At 34.0% G+C, this 26,971-nt stretch overlaps 1 long non-coding RNA gene across 1 annotated transcript in view; it reads right to left on the bottom strand.

The window, feature by feature from the left end:
* Nucleotides 1-26,971, bottom strand: part of LOC135320630 (uncharacterized) — a 57,003-nt gene that overhangs the window by 21,507 nt on the left and 8,525 nt on the right. The window lies entirely within an intron of this gene.

Below are 26,971 nucleotides of genomic sequence, written 5' to 3'. Positions count from 1 at the left end.
TATAAATAAATGCAAATGCCATTAATGTATAGATTTTTGAAGTTCTACTATATTTTTCTTGGAAATGAAGAGAACTTTCAAAATTATCTTTCTTAATCCTATCATTTGATAGATAAAAAAAGAAAATTACCCAGATAAAGTAAGAAAAATTATATAGATCATAAATAAACTTTTTGTATAAGTTACTGAAATTTTCATGTGCCTGCTTTATTTTATTATTGCTTTTTGTAATACAACTGACTACTTACACCAACCACCAATTGGTATATATTTTACCAATTGTGCACATATTTCTATGATTCAGTCATACAAATGTTGATTATGGTTTGTTCCAAATTCATTTGGATTTGCAAACCTAATCATAACTAAAACAACTGAGGAATTAGAAACTCATTTTAAACAAAAATCAAAGGAGACCTTGCAAGATACTATCCCAATCAAACCTATGGCCCTATTGCAGAAAACAGATTTTAACAAATCTGGGCTAGGCCTTGTTATGTACATGGTATATAGACTGAGGTTCAAACCACAGTGCCTGATGTTGGGAGTATGTGGTCTTATTACGATAGTGAAAGACATGTAGTCAGTAGTTACAGAGCAGTGCAAGTATTTGACAATGACTGTTTCATAGGAGAGGCAGTGAAGAATTCATTTCTGTGTTTTCATCAGAGACATAGAGTTCAAAACAATGACTTTGGTCCTAAACTTAGGAGATTTTATACTACAATAAATAGTAGTAAGGAGGACGTGTGGATACATTGTGTTGTGCATGTGGGGGCACACACACACATGCCTGTTGTGGGCAAAGGTATGTGTTATTGGCAGGGTTAGCTCGTTTAGCCAATACTAAAAACAAGGGGTGGGACATAGATCCCAAGTGACTTTGTGATTTTTACTATTAATAATTCTAAAGAAAAACACTGGCAAAATAAGTAAAAATTACAGAGTTTTTCTAGTTTTTAAATCCAAAATCTGTTTATTTTTTCAAGCTACTGTTATTCTTAGCGAAGGGGAATAACAGTTCCTGCCTTTTACAGTGAAGGAATAAAGAGTATTCATGATGTGACTTTTCAGTAAAATATGAAATTTTCCATCCTAAGGTCCTCAAAAATGAGTTATTCTACCCTGATCAGAAATGGTCCTCTGGGCATTGGCTCATATGGGATAATTTAATGGAATTTCACATTCTGTAATTGAGACTATATGTTCATCTAATGATGCCAAACATATTTTAAAAACCCCTCAATGCTGAAGTTTCAGTCTCCTGCCATGATTGTTCATACCTCTCAGTTGATTAGTAATTCTAAATGACAATGCAAATCAAAGTGAATTTTCATATTGTGTTTACACCATTAGTGAAAATCTAATTAAATATCTAATAATTAATGCAACTCCTTCCAGGAGAGTTAATACATTAGAGAATGTCAATGGGGAATATCCAGTGGGAATATTACCTTCATTGTTGTGTTTCATATTGTGAATTGAGTGAATTATAGTGTATATTATATTTTATATGCATATTTTTTAAAAACTGTGTGGGCAAGACCATCCAGTTCTTGGTACAGTAATGTAACTTTCTTTTAGTTGGACATTATTATATTGATGTCTTACACCAGGTCACCCAGTCAGCTAGCCAGTAAACATTTAGAGAGTGCCTAATACGTGACCAGCACTGTGTTAAATGTTAGTGATATAGAAAGTGTTAATATAGAGACCTTTTTCTCAAAAGGATCTTTTCTTAAATTACTAACCATTATAATTAACTTAAGCTTCTAATTTTCAGTGGGGAACTTTTGAGTGGAATTCAGAGAAGGTTATGGTGTGTATTAGAATATCCTTTGGCATTCTATTTCCACATGAGGAGTATTTATCTTCTCCTACTTTTGGGCTTGAACTTGTAACTTGCTTTGGCCCGTAGGCTATCAGCAGATATGATGTGATGCAAGCCAAGGCTTGAAATGTGCTAATGCACTGGGCTTTCTGTCTTGTACTCTACCTCTACCATGAGGACATGCTGAGTAGACTGATTGGCCTCAAACAATTCAAAGGCACTTAAGATTAGACCTGAACTGAACCCATGTCCTGGAAATAAACCTAAGTGAGGGCATCAGAGTTCTCAGCAGAGCTGGCCCAGTGGGTCAGCAGTTTGAGGTAGAACCCCAGATGAACAATTAGTCAGTGCATAAGAATACTTAGCTTTATAAGCCTCTAAGCTTTGGGATGTTTTGTTGCAGACCCATAGCTGACAGACACAAATGAATCTGTGGTTTATAGTGATTGCAATAACAGATCTGTTTTTCTTTTTAGATCTTGTATTTAAAAATATTTACAAGAGTATAAATATGTGTTCTCTGTTTTAAGGAAACAGAGGCTTCATCATTATTTAACTATAATTTAAGAACCAAGCAACAAAGGCAGAAACAGTGAAAACATCAATGGTGTAAATGTAATAATATGAATGATTCTATTCTGCCAAATGTATCCATGACAATTTCTTAAGTGATCATCAAAGTATAGGCAAATTATTCTCCTCGGAAGGCCCTGTAAGCTCCCTGTGTAGTTAACCAGTTTACATAAACATGGAAGACAGTGATGGAGTTGCTTCTTGATTTAAAAAAAAAGTTGTGTCAGCGTGTTTAGGTAATTTTTTAGAGTTGTGTTTGTGTTTCATCTGAGTTGGCTCAAAAAATGACAAATAGGCAACATAAATATAAAAATTCAAGGCCACTAAGAGAAAGAAATATGTGCTAGACTTAAAGCCATTAATATGCAATTGTTAACTCCTTAAAATAAAGCACACTCTTATTTTATATTATACACCTCTAGTCCTTAGAGCTATGTCTTTCATGATGTTGGTATATCATGTATGAGCAATAAATAGTATTATGTGACTCAAACAATGATCACACATAAATATATTACTAATGAAAAGTTAAATGTTTAGGGACCTTTGTATTGTTAGTCCTTGTATAAGTTACTAAATTTACTAAAACAACCTTTTCATGTACATATGTACATTAATAATAGAAAGTCATCTGGCATAAATTAACTGTATTTTCAGTGATTATAGTCACACCTCAAATCTCTGGAAGCAGTTATTTGGTACACTTTGACATGGACCTTTTAAAAACTAGATTAAATTATTAGTAACTGTAAAATCTCTGAAAGAAAATGCTTCTTTCAGGACGTTATATATAAATATAAAATTGAAAGAAGGACGTACCCTCCTGTGAGAAAAGCAAATGTAAATATCCAGTTGTGTGGATTAGGTGAAGCAAGGCCCTAGCGTTCACTCTACATACTTTTATAGTGGGCGTTTTTTCACCCTGACTCTTTCACCTCAGGTTGACTAAATGTGACTTGTTCACAACTCAAAATTTAAATAGTTTGAGCTCATGTACGCCTTATGAAAAAAGTGAGATTCAACATTGCATATTTAACTCTTAAAGTGTAAACTGTCTCATATTTACTATCACACAAAATAACAGAACAAAAATAGGTAAATACAGTAGAAAAATATAAATCTGTAGGCAAAATTGACCTGTAAAAATAAATGGGATTATTCCAACAGTGCAAATTAGTTTGCCTGTATACAATAAATTAATGTAGTATGGCACATTAATAGATTACAAAACTACAAGGGGAAAAGCAATTGATCATTTCAGAAGATGCAGAGAAAATACGTGATTAAAGTCCAATACTGGTCCTAATAAAAAGCTCTTAGAAAACAAGAAGTGAAAGAACTTCTTTATTCTGACAAAGAATACCTGAAAGAAAAAAAACAACAAAGTAAACTATTGTGATGAATACAAAAAAGGTAAAAACATTAACTTCAAAATTAGAAACAAGTTAACAATAACCTCTATGACCTCTTCCATTCATCATTGTAAGGGAGGTACTTAAGACCTTAGTAAGAAACAGAATCAAGTGTATTATTTACTAGAATCTGAATGAAATAATCTAAACTGTTTATGTTAAAAAAACCAAAAAGATAGGTATAAAAAGAGTAGTTTTCAGAGACTAAGTATCAGGTGTATTTCTATGCCTAGAAACAAAATGTTAGAAATGCAATAAACAGATACAATTTTAACCACAGAAAAATATGAAGAAAAGAAATTCACCAAATAAAAGTCTTGCATGCCATCCGAAAAAAAAAAATATGACTGTGTGGAAATGCATTAAAGATACAAAAGTAACTGGATAAATATAGCTTCTTCATGAATATGGAAAGCCAATATCTTAACCATATAAAATCTTACCAAAGTGATTCAGATTTCATCTCTATGATTAAATTCTGGCAGAGGTTTGAATGGTACTCAACAAACTTACTCTAAAATTTATATGGAAAAAGACACAGCCAATACTAGTCAAGTTATTCTTGAAGAAAATTAGGTGAGTGTAAATTCCAGCCATAAATGTTAGCCAGTAACACTTAGCAGAAAAGATAGAAAAACACACAAATGTGAAACTTTAAGTTTAAACTTTAAAGTACAAGAGATGTGGTGTTGGGGCAAGGAATAGCGACTTTATTTGGAAAGCTGGCAGACCGAGAGGATGGCTGACTAATGTCTTGGAGAACCATCCAGATCCAGTCACAATACAGGCTTCTTTTATACAAAACAAAAACAAAAACAAAAAACAAAAAACAAACAACAAAAACAAGGGAGGGTGTATGGTTGGTTGTTGCAAACTTCTTGCTGTAGAAATTCTTTGTTCTTGCAGCTGTCCATGTGGGTCAGTTCATGGTGTCCCTGTAAACCTCCAACAAACAAGTGTTATTCTCTATTCTGCAGCTTCTTATCTTTATGTGAGTGCAGAGCTAGCAAGACTAAGCCTAGGAAACCGGGCACAGTGGCCAAAACTAAAGGAACAGATCTTTAGATTTGTTCTCCTCTAATAAATCTGACTCTATCTATAATAGAGTCAGATTTATTCTCCTCTATTACATTAACTTCAGAAAATTATAATATCCTTATAAATTAAAGGTGTACACACACGAACTCCAGCAATTTTTTTCCTAAGATACCTTCAACCTTCTGCATGTGTTCTGTGTTCATCAAGATAAATATACAAGTATGTTCATAACATCATTGCTTATAGTAATCAAACATTGTAAATAACTCAAATATCCATTTTTTGGAAAATGGATTAATGGAGTAATTTCTAAGTTGCATTCTAAAAATTTCAGTTTTATAAAAACTAATAATTCTAAATATAAAAATTGTAGTAAAGTGAATGTTTCAGGGGAAATTGAACAAAAATATAACATTTAATAAATATAAATGGCAACAAACTAAATGATATCATTTTATTGATATATATGTGTGTTCAATAAATTATAAAGAAAAGCAGGAGAATGCATTTTAAAATCTCAGGATACCTCCATAGTGAAGAAAGAGAGGTAAATAGGATAAAAATAAAAGCACATTAGGGGCTTTAATAATAAAGTACATGCTTTAGTTAATTTCAAAAAGAAGGTTCATAAATTTCAGTTAGCCAGACAATTATCCACTTTTGTTGTTTAAATTTTATCTTACTTATTTTTGTGAAAATAGTACAACTTTAGCCTTATGAAATTTGTGGACACTTCCTTTCTGACTTACTACATAGTTACTTTTTGTCATTTTTATATGTACCTTTAAAAATATATATTCTGTGAGGTGTACAAATTGTGAGACAAAAGTTGGAAACCCTATAAGAAAATCCTCTCTATACTTTTTTTGTCTAATTAATCTAGAAAGTTTCAAAGGATTTGTTTGTTTTTATTACTGTAAATCCTCTCACATTAATTTTGAGTTTCTCAATATCCCGACATTCTTTTTTATCAATCTACCCTATATCTACATATATGAGAGGACCAAGACCCTGATGCCACAATCATTCTTCCCAGAGGAAGCCCATGTCCTGGGATCTATAGGACCCAGCAGCATATATAAATATATATTTATCTACACTGGCACAATATAATCACTCATAATTACCTTTGGACTCACTTTTGGTGTTGAATACTCTATATGTCTGGACAAGTGTACAATGGTATTTATCCACTATTACAGTACCACACACAATTGTTTCGTTGCCCTAAAAATCCCCTGTGCTTTACCTAATCAATCTTCCCTTTCTCATAACACTTAGCAATTTTTCATCTTTTTATTATCTCCATAGTATTGTTTTTTCCAGAATATCATGAGGTTGGAACCATATAATACATAGCCTTTGTAGATTGGCTTCTTTCACTTATCATTATACATTTAAGGATCTATATTATCTTTCTATGGCTTAATAGCTCATTTCTTTTCAGCACTGAATAATAATCCATTGTCTGATTTTACTATGGTTTATCCATTCTCCTACTGAAGGATATTTTTGTTGCTTCCATGTTTTGATAATTACAAACAAACCTGATGTAAATATCCTTGTGTAGGTTTTCATGTGGACCTAGTTTTCAGCTCCTTTATGTAAACTGGGAAGAGTTGACTTGAAGGATTTTATGGTAAGAGCACATTTAGTTTTGTAAGAAACTGCCAAACTATCTTCCAAACTGTTTTAATCATTTTGTATTTCCATCAGCAATAAATAAGAGTTCCTGTTGCTCTACATCTTGGCAGGATGTTTGGTGTTGTCAGTGTTCTAGATTTGGTTAGTCTAATAGGTATGTAGTAGTAACTTCTTGTTTTAATTTGTAGTTTCCTAATGACATATAATGCTGAACATATCTTCATATGTTTGCTTGCTATCTGTTATCTTCTTTGGTGAGGTGTCTGCTCAGGTAAATTGCTCATTTTTTAAATCAGGTTGTTTAATGTTCTATTGTTGAGCTTTTTAGAATTCTTTGTATATTTTGGCTAATAGTCTTTTATCAGATATATTTTTTGCAAATACATCCTCCCAATCTGTGGCATGTCTTATCATCCTTTTGACAATGTCTTTTGCAAAGAAAACAAATTGTAATTTTTTTAAAAGTTCAGCTTTGAAATTATTCCTTTCGTTGATCATGCCTTTGGTGCTTTATCAAAAAGAAAAGTGAACAAAGTCAAAATATGGACTAGATAATCCTTTAAATAACAGAACCAAATTTCCAAAGATGGAGCAAAATACCATAATGTACCTATAATATAAAAACCAGTTAAAATGACTAGTTTCTTGATATAAAGTAGAAAATACATAAAAATATATAATTAGAAAAAATTTAACTACAGAATAATAACTATCAGGAAAAAACAACAGGTTGTTTTTTATATAATATTGGCAAAACTGGATTAAAGAAGACAGCTTCTTGAAATTTATGTTTTGTAGAAAAGTCGTCCTGAATTTTATATACTAGAAATAGCCAAAATATTATACAAGTATGAAATAAATGAAGTTATCTTCAGTGATATAAAGAATGAGGGGTTTAATGCCTGAAAAACACATCTGAAGGAAAAACAAAAGAAAGTCACACAAAAAATGAGAATAAATGAACAAAGTTTTATGTGGAAAACAAAATAGACAGTCATAAATAAATTAGTCAATAATACATATGGATAAGCCTAAATTGAGTCAATTTTCCTATTAAAAGACATTAAAATGCATAGATTCTCAGATATTTGGGGGGAATCTCTATGATATTTGCAAGAGGAACACTTAAACATGCTACAAAAATTATTGAAAATAAAATATGGAAAAAGAAACACCAGAAAGAAATACCTATTACTATAAAAAGTAGTTATATCAGTTTTAGATTTAAGCAACATAAAAGAGCAAGGGTAAATATATTGGAAATGTCATGTTTTATTTCTCAGTTTGGGTGGTAGAGTAATGGATATATATTTTATAATCATAACCTGTATGTATCAAATGTTTCATAATTTAGAAATGCAAATAAAAAAATATAATCAAATCTTACTGTAATGTAACAAATAATTAAACATTTTTTTGCATGTATTTCCTGGGTATTAGTTATGTGTGTGTATGTTATATATATGAATGCTTTTGTCCTAGAATCAAATTATGCACACAATTTTGCTCTATGAACATTAGACATTCTATATTGAGAATCCCTTATGGTTTTAAAAGACTTTAAATATAATTAATAACAAAGTAAATTTTTATTTGTGAAAACCATAAGAAATATAATTACTCAGCTTTACTGATGCTGTTACATTGTTTTTAATGCTTCACACTGGCATTTTTCTATTAAAATAACCATTCTAATATCTCTTTATTTATGCATTTGAAACGACTTTAACTTTGTAATTAAATTCTCAAAAATCTTTAGTGAATAATATAGGTTATGAAATTTAGAGACAGAAAAATTATTACTCACAAGCCCATAATTAACTAAATTTAATCTTTGATATAGAGACTTCCAGAACGGAATCATTAAAAATATACTCAATATTGTAATCATAAATTTTGCACAGAAATTTTAAAATGTTTTACATATCCAAGAAGTCATTAACTCTGTTTTCCTTTTCTTCTTTTTCCCCACTACTTATACCTGATATGGATCAGTCTTGAAGGGATCATCAAGAGGACATGACTGCTGGAATGTGTTTCACTTCCCTTCTCTGAAGAAGCCCCACCAAGTACTCAGCATTGTGACATTAATGTGCTTGTTGCCAAGACTATCCGGACAGTATTTTAAGGCTTCTATATAAACTTTTAAGATTCTGGTGGGGTTGCGAGGAGACTCTTGTGGCTGCTCAAGACAAGTCTCATAAGTAAGTTATCTTGCTGATAAGACCTGCCACCCAATAAACTGCAGTGCTCTGCTTCTTCCTATGGTCTCTCCTTCCCCTCTGTGTTGGACCAGTTCGTGGATCATCAAGCAGACTGGGCTGAAGTACATCCTCCAGCAATTCTCTCTGTGAAGATGTCTGGGTGTAAATTTTTTGGCATCCTTTTTATTTCTAGAAGTATATTTGGTTATCACTCTCACAACTGCTAATTTGTCCAGATGCATAGTTTTAAGCTTAGAGTGATTTATCTTCCATTCATCATGATGAAAATGTCTCTCCTTACACAGATTCATTATCACGGTGGCCCAGTTTTTTTTTTTTATTTCAATTCGAAATTATATAGGCAGAGCTATCTTTTCATCAATTGTGACATCAATGTTTTGAACAATTTTAATATACATGCTGTTTACTAAAATAAAATTGTATAACGTAAGAGTTGTGGGTTAAGTTTTATTTGGGGCTAAATGAGGACTATAATCTAGGAGACAGCACCTCAGGTGGCTCTGAGGAACTTTTCTGAAGAGGCAGGGGGAAACTCAGTATTATATATGTAATTTTAGTGAAGGGGAGTATGTGCAGTCAAACACACATTGAGTTATTTTGCCAGTTATGAAGAGCAGACATCACTGTTAATGAATTTGGTGGTCTTCTAGATATAAGGAGATGCAAGAATTGGGGCTCATAAAATTTTCTCCTGAAAACATCTATCTGAATCTCTATTTTGTCAGTTTTCCCACAGCACAAAGTGCCCCATTCCTAATCTCCACCGTGAACTTTCAGGGAGTGTTGGAGGTCAGCGGCTACAGTGGCTCGTGATTGGTTACAGTACCAAGCAGAGGTAGATGGCAAATGGTATAAATGATTATTCTCCTTAACATTTTTATTTGAATTATTTTTGATTACTTTTTTCTCCATTATAATTTTATATTTTACTTGAAAATATAAAGACTTATGATTGATAAAAATTCACTGTTAAATCTTTTATTTGTAAATATTAGAAAAGAAAGTTATTTTTGCTATCTCAACTTTTTTATACATTTTCTTTTAATTGTATCTGTGTTATTAACCATATAATAATCAATAATGAAAATTGATATAAAGTAACATGCATTTACAAAATCAAACAAGTTAGACTGAAATATCATTTTAAGAATTATTTTTATTTATTGGCATTTATTTTGAAATATTTTCAAAATAGACGTGATCCTCACTTTGTCTACCTGTAGATTCAATACCCTTTAACACAGCATTTATATAATCTTGTCTTACTTCTTACATTTTAAAAAATGTATCCTTTTCTTAGTACTTACTATTATTTTTTTAGGATAAATATATAGTTACCATTCCTTCTGATTCTTTGAATATCTTAGTATTACTTTGGCTTAACTACAAACATAACAACCTTAGTGGTAACACAATTATAGTATTATAATATTTTCCTCAAAGCTTTATAGCTATTTCCATAACATATTGTGGCTAGTCAGTCTTTAATAGAAGAAGACAAGGCTATTCTTTGTTTTCTCTAGAGAAGTAATTTTGTTTATATTTTTTTCTGGTCCACTTTTAAATTTAACATTTTGAAATAGATATAGATAAATATCTATTTTGCATTATAATTAAGCTTTAAACATGGTATATTCTTTTACTTATGTTGATATGCCTATTTCCCTGCCCTGGGAACAGATCTGGGTATCCAACAGTTTGGCACATTTTCTTGGTTGTTCTCTGATTGCTAAGAGTCAGGTCATACCCATACTTTAGCAACTGCACTGGATGACTGAATTTCTAATGTTATTTCCTTCTTTTGAGCTGCAGTTTCATTAAATTTATGTATTATTTATTGTAGAAGCAAATAAAAGCTTATATTTATAGGTAAATGGCATAAGTTTTAGTGGAATGTGGAGGTCACAATACACATGTTTAGTTGATATAGATCTTTACTCTAAATAATGATGAAATTTTTTGATGTTAAGTTGCCTTCCTGCTTTCCTTCCCTCTTATTTTCTTTCTTTTTGATTGGTATTTTTTGCTCTAAAGTTTATTTTTTTGGCAAAATCTTATTTGAATTGATACAGAGATGAAGGATACACACACACACATAAATGTCTATATAAACTCTACTAAATAAATAATCATAAAATCCCTGTTTCTCAAATCAATTCAAAATATTTTAAGAATGCTGCTTTCCTTGAATTAAACTTAATTCTTCTCCTCACTTATTTATTAAGCAGCATTCCTTTGTCATGCAGTGACTATAGCCTTGTTCTTCCTGTAAGTAATTGTGTTTTATAAATTTGAAAGCAACCAGAGTGATTTCAGAATTTGTTAAAGATTTACAAAAAATTGACATGATCTTAACCACATGCTGCTATTGCCAATATGCCCTTTAGAGTGATGTTTTTACTAAAAGCAATGTCTGACTCCTTCACATTCCTACAATAATGGACTTATTATTATACTACAAAAGATGACATCTTCAAACAAAAAATGTCTAACTCTATAACAATATTCCATGAATTCACTTATTACACAATATTAACAAACTGCTTAAAGAATGAATCAAAACCATATAAGATATTATTTCTCATGTATTGGAAAAAAATTATACGATGAAGTAAATTAAATCTAGTAGTGTGAAAACATTCTAAGCCTTTCTAATGATAAAAACTTTAAACATAAAATATTTTACTTCAAAAATGCTTTCAGAGATGTTATAAATGGTGAGAGGATGTATATATCATATATAGTTTTCTGTTTATGAATTTGATTATATTATAGCAATGGAACAGTGTAATATTAAATTTAAAAAAATGCATATCAATTGAAGATATAAATTAACCTCAAATTTGGGTTGTAAATAATTTTATATTTAGCTTTCAGTTTTCTTTATGTGTTTTTATATAATTTCAGGAAAATAATTATCATATATAAATGTACACATCTGAGTCTGTATCTAATATGTCTCAAACTCAAGAGTTCTAAAACCCCTCAATTTCCTTCTTTCCTTCCTTCCTCTTTCCTTCTTTCCTTTCTTCTTTTCTCCCTTCTTTCCTATTCCTTTATTGGTAATTTGGGGTATAAAAGTTAATTGTTGGCAATATTTTATGAGAACTTTTAATGTGAATGAAGGATGAGAGATATATACATATATACACACACACATATAGTGATGATCCAACTTGGAATAAATATTCCCATATTTCTATGAAAAATTATGAATGCATTTAACTATAGTATGTTATTCCTTAACATTTTTCATAATATAGAGTATATGTACTTACAACTTTATACTGTGAACTTAATTGTTTAATATCTACCTTCATGCATGGAAGAGTTTTTATGTTATTATAACGTATACTTTAATAATGTGATAAAGGAGAATGACATGGTGTTAAGAAATTATGTTAATGTAATGGGCTTTATGAATTCACAAATTAGCTGAGCACTGAGAGTGATTGGAATTAGATAGGCAAATCTCTTGAGGGGAGTAGGGCATTGATGTGTAAAAGATTATTTCTGAGAGTGAGAATAGCATGTGTATGGCCCTGTAGCATGAGTGAACATAATAAGTACGAGGATTCTAAGACGTATATCTATGGTAATGATCATGAAGTTGAACAAGGAGTGATTTGAGGCAACTAAGAAGGGTAAGGCCAAATATATAACAGTCAGCATATTACAGCAGGCTGTCCGGCGAGCCGGCCCTCCGCCCGCGCCGCGGGGTGGGCAAGCGCCCCGCGAGGGTCTCGGGCTCCCAGCGCACTGCCCCGCCTCCCCGCCACCCGCTAGGCGTCGTCCGGGGACGCCCCTCGCCGAGAGAGACCCTCAATCACAAGTCACCCCGCCCTCCCCACCGTCCTCGCAGTGCCACGCAACCCCGCCCCCGAACCGCCCTCCCGATCTCCCTGCAGTACCCCTCGCCCCTCGCCGGGAAGAAGTGACTGCAGCAGCCGTGGCGGCTCTTTGGGCCCAAGGGGCGGGCGCGGCAGCCATTGGCGGAGGCATCTGCCTCCGGCTGTCAATCCCGAGGCCCGGCCCCGCCCCACCGGCGGAGCGTGGCAGGACGCAGGGCCGCGGGGGCTGTTGCGACGGCTCCAAGATGGCCGCGCGCTTGGGGTCCGCTCCTGCTGGCGGCCCCGAGCCCCGTTAACTGCCACCGCTGTTGACCGGAGCCGCCAGTCGTCCTGGCGATTCCGTGGGCTGTCCCCTCGGGGCGGGAGGCCGCCATGGCGACCCTGGAAAAGCTGGCGAAGGCCTTCGAGTCCCTCAAGTCCTTCCAGCGGCCGCCGCCTCAGCCCACTCAGCAGGTACCGCAGCCTCAGCCACCGCCGCCGCCTCAGACCCCTCAGCCAGCACCGCAGCCGCCGCCGCCTCAGCCGGCACCGCAGCCTCAACCGCCGCCGCCGCCTCAGCCACCTCAGCCGGCACCGCAGCCGCCGCCGCTTCAGCCGGTACCGCCGCCGCCTCAGCCCCCTCAGCCGGCACCGCAGCCGCCGCCGTTTCAGCCGGCACCGCAGCCTCAACCGCCGCCGCCGCCTCAGCCCCCTCAGCCGGTACCGCCGCCGCCGCCGCCTCAGCCCCCTCAGCCGGTACCGCCGCCGCCTCAGCCCCCTCAGCCGGCACCGCAGCCGCCGCCGCTTCAGCCGGTACCGCCGCCGCCGCCGCCTCAGCCCCCTCAGCCGGTACCGCCGCCGCCGCCGCCTCAGCCGGCACCGCAGCCTCAACCGCCACCGCCGCCCGTCCACCGTGGGTCAGGAGCAGCTGCACAGACGGTGAGTCCCTGCGGGTCCCTCCCCAGCTTTGCGCGTGTCTCCGTCCCTCCCTCGGCCTCCCCCGAAGGCCCCGAGGCGGTCCGGGTCCCAGGCCTCTGCTTTCCCGGCTGCGAAACTCGGGAAGGAACGGGGCTGTGTTGTGATCCGAGGCCGCGCGTCCCGTTCGGCTTCCTCTGGGCCACTCCCACCCCTCTCCTTCTCCGGGCCAGGTGTAACATTTTGTCTTCCCTTTTCAACTGAGGGTTTAAAACAGTGTTTCAGATAATTGTCAAAACGCTATGCATGCAAAACCCTAGGTTAACTTAAGGGAAGGAGTAGGAGAGAAGAGGGGAAGGAGCGAAGTTCACTGGTCACTTCTGTGGGTGTGGGTTAGATGGTCACAGTGGTGAACGCTTAACTGCTACATGGCCCCGTGCGCTTACCAGCATAGTCGTTACTGTTACTAACCCCGGACAGCACTGGTGTTAAGGAGGCATGACCACGGACCGTGTGCTCATTGAGCTTAATTTTACACAAACTAAGATTTCCACAGAATCAAGACAGGCAGTAAACGCCAGCTGCAGAGGACAGCTTGTGCAGGGTTGGGGAACAGCATGGCATGATCAGAACTTTAGTTTGACTGGCTTGAAATGTAGAGGGAAAGGGAAACTTCACACTGATGAATCAGAGAGGAGATAGCTGTTTTTATTAAACTAAAATGGTTAAATGAGCCTTGTTGGTTAATGATTTGCCTTAGCAATGTGAATTTGGATTCTGCAAGTATTTTATAAGTTCTGTAAGAAGCTTGTTTTAAAATTTCAAAACTCTTAAGATATTAGAAGTTCAGTTTTATGTTATAAGAATTTTTTAAAAAGTGTTTATTTAACTCAATTAGAACTGAGTTCCTTTAACATAGACTTTATTATCTCATGTATTAATACCCTCTAGAGGTACACAATGAAAAATGTGATTTATAAACAGACACATACAGACACAAGGAAAACAGAGTATGTAGCTTCAGTAACAGTTTAAGAGAAAAGTCAGAAACAGAAATTTTCCCTGGTCAAAATATCAAAAAAAGCACCTGGAGCTTATATCCTTTAATTGATTTGAGCTCTAAATGGACAAATACACAATTTTTTTTTTTTAAATTGCTAAGAACAAGATCCTTTTTCACGTTGAATAATGATTTTGAAGTTTAAATAAATACCAACAATAGAGCTATGAGGGAGGATAAATATAAAATACTGATTTTTTTTTTTAATCTCACCGTAAGGTGCATTCTTAAATACATAGGAGAGAACTGTCATGATTTGCGCAACTCGCTTGCAAATAGTTCAACAGTATTAACAATGATTGAATTTAGATGGTGGGCATATGGGTATTTATCATCCTATTAAACAGTTTTCTGTAATTCTGAGACTTAGAATAAAACATTGGAAGGAACCTGTTAGACATAATGCTCTATGTGAAGTAATTTGTTCCCTTTGTGAAATTCTAGGAAGGTTAAAATGCATGTTCATAACATCAAGAAAATCACAAGCATTTACGATGTAATCAGAACTACCTGAGGATCTGTGAAACTTGGTGAGTTGGTGGATTTTTTAAAATGTCTTAAAACATTTTGTTTTTACAAAGATTACAGGAGTAAGAGAAGATAAATTTTAATCAACTCTTAATATTTTTTTCCTGGTTGATGTGATATAATTAAATGTGGGGGAAAAAGGTAAATTCTACAAGGAGACACTACCTTGATGGTTTTCTATGGAGGAAACTCAAGCAGGAGGAAGTTTAATTTAAAAACATAAATTACTGCTCTTTATAATACATTCTAAGTTGTCATTCTTTTGAATGCCTTCCTTTCCAAACAGGTGTGTTATTCTGGGAGATCATCAGGACTTCTGGGTATTTGGAGGTACTGACCTAACCAGTGGAACTGCTGATTTATAAGAAGTTGTCCAGAATTTTGGAAAACTGATTAGTAGAGGTAAATAATGTTTCCTTGGCAAGTGATGACAGAAAGTGACTTGAGTGAATTTTCCTTTGTTTTTAGGCAGATGTACCTAACCATGTATGTTAACAATGATTACAGGCTGGAGACCGAGAAGAACTACCATTTTTGCCAGCTGGGATGCAGAAAAATTTGGACTTCTGGGTTCCAAAAATGGGCTGAAGTAACTAAGACAGAAAACGTATCTTCTTGGTCAACATTTATCTCAGGGTAATCACAGATGTGTTCCATTACCTGATATTGTTTTAATTTGGATAAATACTCAAGAAAATTTAAGAAATAGAGTTTGCTTTTGCTTTTACATCAGTTTGGTAAAACAGAACAACCTCTTAATTACTAAGTACAAACCAAGTTTTTCATTATTTTTAAAATATTTTAGTTTCTATTTGTATTTGTTTTGTGATAAGTAAGTAAAATCTGTAAGCTCAGAAAATAGTCAAACCTAGGAAGCTGCTTCTGACAAGTGAATTAGCTTATTGAAAATCTGATATAGATCCTTGGCATTAATTTTCAAGTTTTTACAGTTTCCTTGGATTTCTTCTATCTAGGAAAACAACATGTTCTTTTAAGATGACTATACTCTGATCATAGTCTCTCCTTTATGGATTCCGTACTAAATTGTAACCATAGGTATATTTTACCATTTACAAAAGTGCCTGATTGGGAAGTATAATACAATGATTTTGTAAATTGAATTACTCTAAAATTTCAAGGATTTATTATTAATTCAATTATGATTAATTTTCATTTGTCACTGGCTCTTAATGCTTTATTTTAAAGTGTCTTTCATAGGCCCCCTTCTTTTGTCTTCTTCCCTTAGGCTCTCTGTCCAGTAACTCTAAGTTCTTACATGTTCATGGTAGGCTTGTGTGTTTTTTTTAAAGGCAGGTGTACCCAAAAGCACTTTCCTATGACTATCTTCTGATTTGTTCATCATTTATGAGTCCAAATTTTATAGAATTGATTTGAAGAATGTCATATCTTTCTTATCATTGTGTCTGGTTTTTAAAATGCTTTCCTTCTGACTCATTTCTGCATACTTTAAAATAATAATATGAATCAAATAAGTATGGGAATAAAATCACAGTTACTTGTATCACGTTTGATTCCATGTATATTGCAAAGTCTTATTATTATGTTGGTGTTATGAACATGCATTTCATAATACACTTATTTAGATGAATCAGATCTTATTCATTAAGGTCATTTACTTTTAGAAATATGTAATTTCTTGTGAATACATGTATATAGAAATACATGTGTCTTTCTATAATTTAAGCAGCTTAGAATACAGATAAAATAAATCCAAGATACAAGATAATATGCCTTGCATTAATTTAAATTCATGTGAGTTAAAAGACAATTTGAATATTGTTTCCCATTTTCTACTAGCTTCTTGATCATATTCAGCAGCACATTTACCTTTACATATAGTTAAGTAATCTTTTTTATTTCTACTGTAGCTCTGTCATAATGGAAACTCTGCAGCAGAATCAGCTGTCATCTATCCCGTGTGGCCAAGTGCAGAGGTGAGAATTCTCATTTGTGGGATGACCACTCACAGCTTTAAATGTTTTTACTGTAACTGCTCTTATAAGGTAGCAAGCTAGAGAGAGAGATAGAGAGAAACAGAGAGAAGAAAAGAGTTCTCTCCGCATATTCCCGTGTGTGATGGCATTAGTCTTCTTCTGCTGTATTTTTCTAGAATGTGTGTGCGTGTGTGCATGTATGTGTGAGAGAGAAATGTCTTGTCTTTGTCCTAATAGCCACTCTTATCTCCCTCTAGTTTTTTCTCTATCCTCCCCTCCTTTCTTTTTCTTTTTCATCAATATCTTCTCTTTCAAAAAATTCTTGATAAATCAAATTTCCAACTTCCTCACTTTTAATATGGTAAAGTTACTTGGATCCCCAATGTCAAGGGATCTCATACTTTAATGTCTGTAAGGATTGCCAGGGACACCTTTAAAAGTACAGATTTCCAGGCCTTACTTTGAGCAGTTCTCTTCCAGTAGATCCAGGGTGAGGCTGAGCATCTCTGAGCCTTCCCCCTTCATATTACGGTGCAGGGGATCAGGGGCAGTTTTCCTCTGGGTCTTCGTGCTGTTGCTATGAAAAGTGGCTACAGCATCACTAATATTTTTCTTTCTTGTTTTAATTGCATTAATATTATCAAGCAGTTAATAGCATTTTCTTAAAATTATGGTCAAAGGCATAGGCGTTTGATTTATAATGGTATCTGCAAACCACTCTTTTACTGAATTAATTTGTTGGTTTTGCTTGTATTTCCACAATTGTAAACGCTGTGAGTTAAGTGACTGCTTTGCTTCAACTACAGGAGAATGTGAAAACACTCCAGGAGAGAGAGGTTACATATATCAATACAGACTCATACACAGAAGGTAAATTTTATTTCAGATTGTCATTAAATAGTATACCAGTATTTAAGTCTATCAACTCCAACTTATGAACTAGGATTATCCTCTTTCTATGAGATGCCTCAATAATACCTCCATTTCTCCATTTTATCAGAGAGAACATTATTATGATTCAAATGAATCAATATGATTCATAACTAAGCTATTGATCCTAATTTCTTTAGAATATTTACCATTTGCCTATCTTGGATTACTACTTAAAACTTTAGTACTTTTGACATTCTTCCTGTGGAGCTATTTTTAAAAGTTGGGGTAAAATATTTCATACAGAAATAGTTCCTGTATGTATTGGACCAACTCTGAAATAAGCACCCACTACAGACTTCCTTTTGACCCTGACATGTGGCATGTGCATCTGTAGGCTTTCATCATATTATGGTTATTTCTAGGTAAGTGTCACAGGACACATGTTAGTTACTGACATGCTCTAGTCTAAAGTCTTGATATTGAATTGAATGAATGAATAAAAACATGAACATTATGGCCTTACCACTTCCTTTGCCAAAGACCCCTAGGTACTGCTGCCATAATGAGCAATGGCCCTTACTGTTACTGCAGGAGCTGCGGCCTTAGCAGCAGAGTCCGCCTCTGCAGTCTCCTATCCCGAGTGTGTGCTGCAGCCTCTCTGGCTCCTGAAGAGTTATTTCCACCTTGTGTTTTAGTTTTAGCCAGACTGTTTGTCTGTCTGTCTATTTATCTACCTACCTATCTATCTATTCTAAAATCTTATTTATTTGTTTTTACTGAAGTACATTTGATTTATAATATTAGTTTCAGGTGTACAGCAAAGTTACACAGTTATATACATATACATATACATATACATATACATATACATTTTTAGATTCTTTTCCATTATAGGTTATAATAAGATACTGAATATAATTCCCTGTGCTATACAGTAGGTCCTTGTTGTTTATCTGTTTCATATATAATAGTGTATATCTGTTAATCCTGAACTCCTAACATCTCTCTTCCCTTCCCCCTTTCTCCTTGGGTAACCATAGTTTCTTTTCTATGTCGTGAATCTATTTCTGGTTTGTAAATAAGTTCATTTGTATCACTTTTTTGTTTGTTTACATTCCACATATAAGTGATATAATTTGATATTTGCCTTTGTCTGACATACTTCACTGAATATGATAATCTGTAGGGTCCACCCTATTTTTAATTCTCCAGGAATGATGCCTTCAATTTGAAATCTGTTATATCTTGTTTATAATTAGAAAATAAAGTTAGAATTAAATACAGGTTTGAAGTCCATTTGGAGGTATTAAAATACTCTCTTATTTATTTTGCAGGCAATTATACACTCAGAGTTGACTGTACACCTCTTCTTTTCCAGTTGGTATATAAACTGACAAAAGAGGTATGTAAATAGATCTGTCATAATGTTTTCTGATGAGTAGATAAGTCAATAACTTTTGTTTTCTAAATTACTAATATTTAAACTGGTGACAGTCATAGCTGATTTGTATAAATAAATCAGAACGAGCTTTAATACATTACTTATGTGACATAACTATGAGAACAGTAGTGCTAGTCTCTGTTCTAATAATAGTTGCTAATAATTGTATACATTTGTTAAAATGTGCAGGGTCTGTTGTTTCATGGGGCAGAGTCTCTTTGATGTAACAGAAAGAATACTGAGCTGGGATGGGGAAGCCTTGGCTGTGAAGATTGCCTTGGCTATTCATTCATTCATTCATTCATTCAGCAAGTATTTATTATGTGGTTACTATGTATCAGGTCCTATGAAATGAATTCTAGCAGCAACAGTGATAAAAAGACAAGGTTACTGAATCCAAATACTTTGTAATCTAGAGAGGCCACAGACCTGTAAATGAGGACTCATACTTCACTTGAATATTGGATACTATATACAGTGGAGGACAATTGCGGAAAAGAGAAGCTAAGACCCTGGGGTAGCTGGTGAGGTTGGAAAGCATTAGAAGGTGTTCACAGAAGGATTAGTGGTTAGGCTGTAAAATGGAAGGATGTGAAAGTGGGGAGAAGGTTTCTCCTCAGAGGACACAAGAGCTAATAAAGACATGGATGTGTGAAAGAACATTTCCTGACCTCTGGGTAATGCAATATAACCTAAATGTAATGTGTTGGTGAAAAAGCTGGTAAGAAACTGACACATAGGCCTAAATGTTCATAAATCTGGTGATGGAGAAATTAAAGAATCTTTAACAAGTTTGTACATTATCATTTTTATTCATTAGAAAAATTACTCTGTATCAGTGCAGTGAATAGGTTAAGCTGTAGTAAGTCTAAAAGCAAAATGGAAATAATTCCACATAATTATTTAGCGCACAGGAATTTATAAATACTAGTTATTGATGTAAAAAGTACTCTGAAAATGCTAATGCACTCTGAATCTCTAAAAATTATGTGATCTACTCATTGAGAATATGTGTGCTTCATTTAAATAACCCCGCATTATAGAATTTAACTGTAGAAATGTTTCTTTCAAGTAGGTATCACTTAGATGACAGTGGGAAGTAGATGTCGCATCTCTGTGGTCCTGTTTCCCAATCGCCCTTCATCTTGCCCTGTCCTTTTCACTGTTAGTGTCTTTAACATCTCATCCTCCCAAGTGAGCATCCTCCCATGCCCATCACAACTCCCACCATACTGGGAAGCTTAGGTCCTTGATCCTTTTATTGAAATGTCCCATAAAAACATCTTATCTAAAAGCACGCTGTAAAGACAGCCCTTGTTGGGGAATCCTTCTCAGGAGATACATTTACACTCTATCCTACAGAGGAGGCTCCTGCCTTTATAGGAGGGCTAGTAAGAATTTTAGGACCAAGAAGGAGAAGCTTAAGTCTATCCCCTTTGTACATTTATTTAATAAGTATTAAATGTGTAAGTGGTTACCATAATGACAGGATAAATCAAACAGAGATTCTGCTATTAGTGTGTTACCTGTGTAGCCAGGAGAGACTATGATCAGGAATTTTCAAATCCAAGATAGAGATTAAAATCACCAAAGTGAATACAGATAAAAGTGTGGGAAGCAAAAAATAAATATGTTAGTTTATTATTTTACATGTTGGAATTAAACAGCCTGTTTAATGGGAAATTGCAAATTTTTTTCCAATTTTAAAGCCTCTTTTATGTTAATTTGAATTTAATTTGCATGCCACTTGTATTAGATACAGTATATTTGTCTTTCAGAGTTTTTGTTTTAGGTAGTTTTTTTAACAGTTTAACTGGGAAATTAAAATGTATCTTTAGAAGTTACATTATCAGGATGAACTAATTAATTGCCCAGAAGAGAAGAGTGAGATTTTATAATCTTTTTTGATTTGATTGTCAGTGGAGGAATCAGACATCATTCATCTGGAGAAATGCTGTTGGTTGCTGAGGGCTCAATCCCAAACTGGATGATTTGATTTAGAGACATTTGGCCCATTGGCTTCACCACCAATTCGTCCATCTCTGAGTGAAGGTGGGAATCCTTCTATTTTCTACAAATGTTCTTTGGTAAACACGTGAGCCTTGTTCCACCTTTGGAGCCTTGTGTAAGTTGGTTTACCTTTCTGCACCTGAATATTCTCATATATAAAATCAGTTTGGCCAAGACAATCATGAAACTGTGCTCCAGTGCGGTGCCTCAGCATCTGGTGCAAGGTCAGGGTGGTGGACACTGAATAGGCAAAGCTCTAGCTTCCACACGTGACCTCAACTCTTCCTCAGCTGAGTAGTGTCTATTGTATTTCTTTTATATAGAAGAAGGTTCCACTGCTGTATCCTTCCCCCACCCTTAAAAAATTAAGAAACCACTGGACTAGACCATCTCTAAGGTCCCCACTTAGCTCTAAACTTTTCACTACTATATATATATATTAAATGAGGTTTACAAGGAGTAGTTGTGGCTGATAATCACAAAAACTGTATTTGAAATCTGAAAGCTTGGGTTCTGCTTCTGATTCAGACCTTTTTAAAAAAATTTCTTACTTTTAGCAAGTCATTTAACTACTTCTTAGCTTCAATTTTCTGCTCCTTGAGGGCACAGAATTAGATTCTTGAAATAGACAGTCTGTATTCTTCAGGTTTCTAGTGTGTTTTAGAAATATTTCTTAGGGGAGATAGAACAGACAGGGCTTCCACTTCAGCAGTGCAGTTATGTTTTTACCTTTTTAGAATTAGAGATTGAGAAATCATTTCATTTGAAAACAAAATGATTCCATTTATTTTTTATGAAAAGTTTAAAAACCACAAGATTAGGTTATAAATTGCCCTTTATTTCTGAAATTTAATATATTTATTTATACAGATTAAGTGGTACAATGAAGACTGCAGTACAGAATTTCTTTCTCTTATAATATAGTGTGTTAGTTTTATTTGCTTCATGAAGGAGTTGTATGAAGCTTGTTAATAATAACACAGTATATCTTTGATAGAGTTCAACTTTTCTTCTTCTTTTTTCTTTTTTCTTCTTAGTCTTTCCAAATTAGGATAATTGTGGTCTCTGACTTTTTTCCAGTTAAATTTTTAAAATATATTTTTATTTTTTACATTCTACAATCACTTTTGACTTTTGGAATTAATATAAGATAGAGACAGGTAGGCAGACAAAACCAAACACTAAATGATAGTATTTTCTTCTAGGAAGTTAAATTTTGGTTATAATTATTCCAGGGGGAAAAAAAAAAAACTTCCTAAGACAGTGGAAACTACTGATAACTTAAAAACTAAGTCAGTTTATGCGAGTCATGCCTCCTTTCATAAGCATGTCATTATTAACAGGAAGTTTGTTGGCTGTGATTTATTCTGTGTTCCTATTTTACAGGTTTATTTAATGCTTTTGGTGAAAATCATGACAGCCACATAGATTTTAAGGAGATATCCTGTGGGTTATCAGCTTGTTGCAGAGGACCTCTGGCTGAAAGACAGAAATGTAAGTGTGTTAAACATCACAAAATTTGGAAGCTATACAGAGAAAAAAATTAGCATCCATTCATGTAAAAAATCATCTGATTAAGGCTTGAATTTTCATCCCTTTGGCAAATAGCAATCTCTTGCTGAGGTTTTACTGAGGTCAGTGTAAAGGTTCAATCATCTATTCTTTTTTACTGTGGAGTAATTTAAGATCATTGTTATTAATAATGGTTGATTTTCCAGATGAATGTACAATTCATGATAAATGAACTACATCATTCATGATGTGTTTGAAAATGTTAAGCATATAGAAAATATTTTCTGGTAGTCTATATAGAAAATTTGTCTTGCTTAACTTGAATTCCAACTTATTTTCTAGCACTGTGTATATTGATATTAGCAAAATTAAATTTATGATAAAACAATTTTATTAAATACTAAATTTATCTTTTAAACCTAGCTAAAATATTATAGTGTAATTTATGAGCATATTACATTAATAAATCTTAACCATATTTGGTTAGGAAAATGCAGCAGTTTACATTTAATTGGAACCTAATTCTTATATATTCACTAGGGTCATTATCTCTGCATATTTCTAAAATACAGCTTCACAAATACTGCGTATTTTGGGTATGATACTTATTAGTTCAATATTCTTTAGTAATGTTGTACTGTGATGTACTCAGTTAATTTAATAGCATAATTAATACATAATTATTACACACACGGGTGTGTGAAGTAGATAATTATTTAATCTTAAAAATTTAGATTTCTTTTATCTTCCCTGAAAGTATACCATTACTCTAACCTGGCTTTGTGATAGATTATTTGTTCACATTAAACTTCTGGTATTAAAGAGGCTGAAGTCTTTGTTTCTCAATTGAGGTTAATTATTGTCTTAAATTTTTTTTTAATTAATTTTTTGCCAGTGGACTAGTGGAAGTTAACTAACTAGACTAACGAGCAATTTTGCTGATATTGATGTTAATTAGCAAAGTGCTGATATTTTGGATTTTTAGCTTGTTGTGTATAAACTTCATTGAAGATTTGAGATTGTTCTTAGGCAAAAATATTGGGTGCACATTAATTACACTGAAGAGGCAAAATCTTTATACAGTCATCTCTCATTATCTGCTGAGGATTGGTTCTGAGACCCCTTCAGATACCAAATCCATGGATGCTCAAGTCCTTATGTAAAATGGCATAGTATTTGCATATAACCTATGCACATCCTCCTGTATACTTTCAATCATCTCTAGGTTACTTGTAATACCTAATACAATGTAATTATTTGTAAATACAATGTAAATGATATGTAAATAGTTGTCAGTGAATAGCAAATTCAAGTTTTGCTTTTGAGAACTTTCTGGGAAAATTTATATATATATATATATAATTTTTGATCTATTGTTTATACCTGTGAATGTAGAACCAATGGATACAGGGGGCTGACTGTACCAGCTTTTTGTTGATTCTTAATGTAGATGGAATATTTTCAACATTGTAAGAATCAACTCTGAAGTGATCAGTTTTAAATATTAGAAATTAATTTAAAAGCTTGAATTACCTTCTCAAAATCTGTGAAATATTGTATAGTTACTTGGCCCTTCTTTTTCAGTTTGCAAGAAATTTAACTTTAGATTTAGGTGAAGGATAGAGTTCTCTAAGCTGGCTAATGATATAAGGAGAGAGACTTGTGAAGTGTACAGGAATGCCTACAAGTTCAAAGGACTTTAATGACACAATCTCCTCCAAATAAGAACTTAATCCAGAATGTAATTGTTTGAGGAACTAAGTAATTTTACTAGGGCAGCTTGTAATAAAATGTATTATATTTCAGAATATGAAAGTAATTTCCCTCCATAAGAGTTTCTTTTCTTTAGTTTGCTTCAAGGTATTTGATATTGACGGTGATGGAGTTCTCTCTAGGGTTGAACTGAGAGACACGTGGTTGCACATTTAGAGGTCTGGAAGGACAACTGCACCGATGATACCCTGGTAAAGTCTGATTGTATACATCTTCTTGAATGTAAACTTCCAACAGGAACGTAGAGTGAAGAATTTTTTAAAGGAGGTTGAGAAAAAGATTTCTTACTACTTCTAGGTTCTATATTATGCTACTCAAAATATTCATAGCCAAAAATGCAAAATTGGGAAGAGAATTTGCCTTAGAAAATTTAATAAGCTGAATGTATTATATTAAAAAAAAATGAAACCACTGGAAAATTGTCATAAATTTTTAAGGCAAACAAGCAATCTATTTCTGTAATTAAAAAAAGAAAAAAAAGTTGACCGAAAATACTTTATACTTCAGCTACTGGCTAATTAAAATTATACCTTCTCTATCCTAACTACTGATTTGTGTTTCTGGTTTTAAAGGAATTACATGTGGATGTATCCAACATTGTAGAAGATACATAGAATGCACATGACACCACAAAGTTGAGTCTAGCAGAGACTAATTTATTCTTTTCTAAATATACATTATATTCTGAATTGTTATACATACCTTACATATACATACTTGAATCTCTTCTACATCATCCCTGCTAAATGCTTATTTGGACCTGTGGTTACAATTCCTCCAAGTTGTCCCTAAGGAAAGCCCATTCCACCTTTAAACAACTCCATTAAGTGTTATTTACATAAAAACCTTATATTTTATAAGCTAGGCATTTTATAAAAATTAAGTAGAGACAGCCCTTGCCATCTGTAGTTTATAATCTTTACTTCTCCCATTTTAATACATTATGGTAAGACAAAGCTTATATTGAGCAAAAGAAGCCACAGAATAAAAGAACACATTGTACAATTCAATTTATATGAAATTCTAGAACAGAGACAACTCATGTTAATAAGTGTTACAATAGTGATTTTGGAGATGGGTGATTTAACTGGGAAGGACCATAGGATATCTGGGATGATGGAAATTATTTTTTATCTCAATCTGGGTGGTGAATATAGTTTTAAAATTTTTTTTTCAATACTATTGGTGAGGGTCTGTTCTAAGTTTTTTAATAGCAGCCAGAATAAGTGTATAATAGCAGAAACGAGCATGTACTTTACAAAGAATAAAGCCTTGAATTTTTTTTAGTTTCACAACATTTATTAAAGATATTATAATAGGTTTGCCTTAATGTCTATGTATCCCTGTGAAACTGAATATAATCCATATATGTGAGACACATATGAGTTAATTTGACCCTTTCTATTCAAATGTTGACATGTACCAAGTAGCAGATGGTAGGATGTAGACCATAGTGGTCTTATACAGGCTTAGAAAAATAAGTAACTTTTTTTTTCAATCACAAATCCAGAAGAAATCATCATAGTCTTATTAAGTGACACTCAACAGAAATAAATAATAGAAATGAATTTTTCAGGGCTTGATCTTTGTTTGGCAATTCAGATAACTGTCTTCATTTACTTTTCTGCCCAAAACTAAGGTAGCCATTTCTATTTGGTATATATGAAAACAGAAACATAGGAAAGTTTCTGTTAGGAAATACCTTATGTAGAGATACAATTTCCATTGCCTTTTTTCTGGGTGTTTGATAAGTATGGAGGTTATCATCGCTGTCTATTTTTATGTAAGACCGTGTTTCTTCTTATGGCTGTACTTTTGAACATTAAAAAAAAAGATCATTTAGCTGCTCCATCTCCGTGTAACCATAATAATGAAATGGTAAAAATTTAGAATAGAATTTGGACCTTTCAACCAAACCTATTACCCATATTCACTGGTGACTAGACTGTGACAATATTACCCATTATTTTGTACCATTACATTGGTATTAATATACTTTAATGGAAGTTGCATCATGAAAGCCAATAATTACCATCATAGTGCTTTAAAATCTTTTCTTATAATAAATGGTATTATATATTGAATGAATACATGAATATCATTAATAATAATTATTAAATATCATTAAATAATAAATCATTAGATAATAAAAATATAATTAAGTAATAAAAGCTAAGAACATTATTATTCATCTAGGATTGTTAAGGTGATTGTTCAAAACATGAAGTAAGAAGCATTTGGTTATATATTTGCCTACCAAGAAATATTGTCTACTGTATATAAATGTAATTTTTGGTACACTTTGACACCAAAAAAAAAAATACTGCTTTATTCAACTTGTGAAAGTAATG

This window comes from Camelus dromedarius, unplaced genomic scaffold, assembly GCF_036321535.1.
Source record: "Camelus dromedarius isolate mCamDro1 unplaced genomic scaffold, mCamDro1.pat HAP1_SCAFFOLD_28, whole genome shotgun sequence".
NCBI classification, from domain to species: Eukaryota; Metazoa; Chordata; class Mammalia; order Artiodactyla; family Camelidae; genus Camelus; species Camelus dromedarius.
The sequence above is the reverse complement of the archived record's forward strand: the minus strand, read 5'-3'. Positions and strand labels throughout refer to the sequence as shown.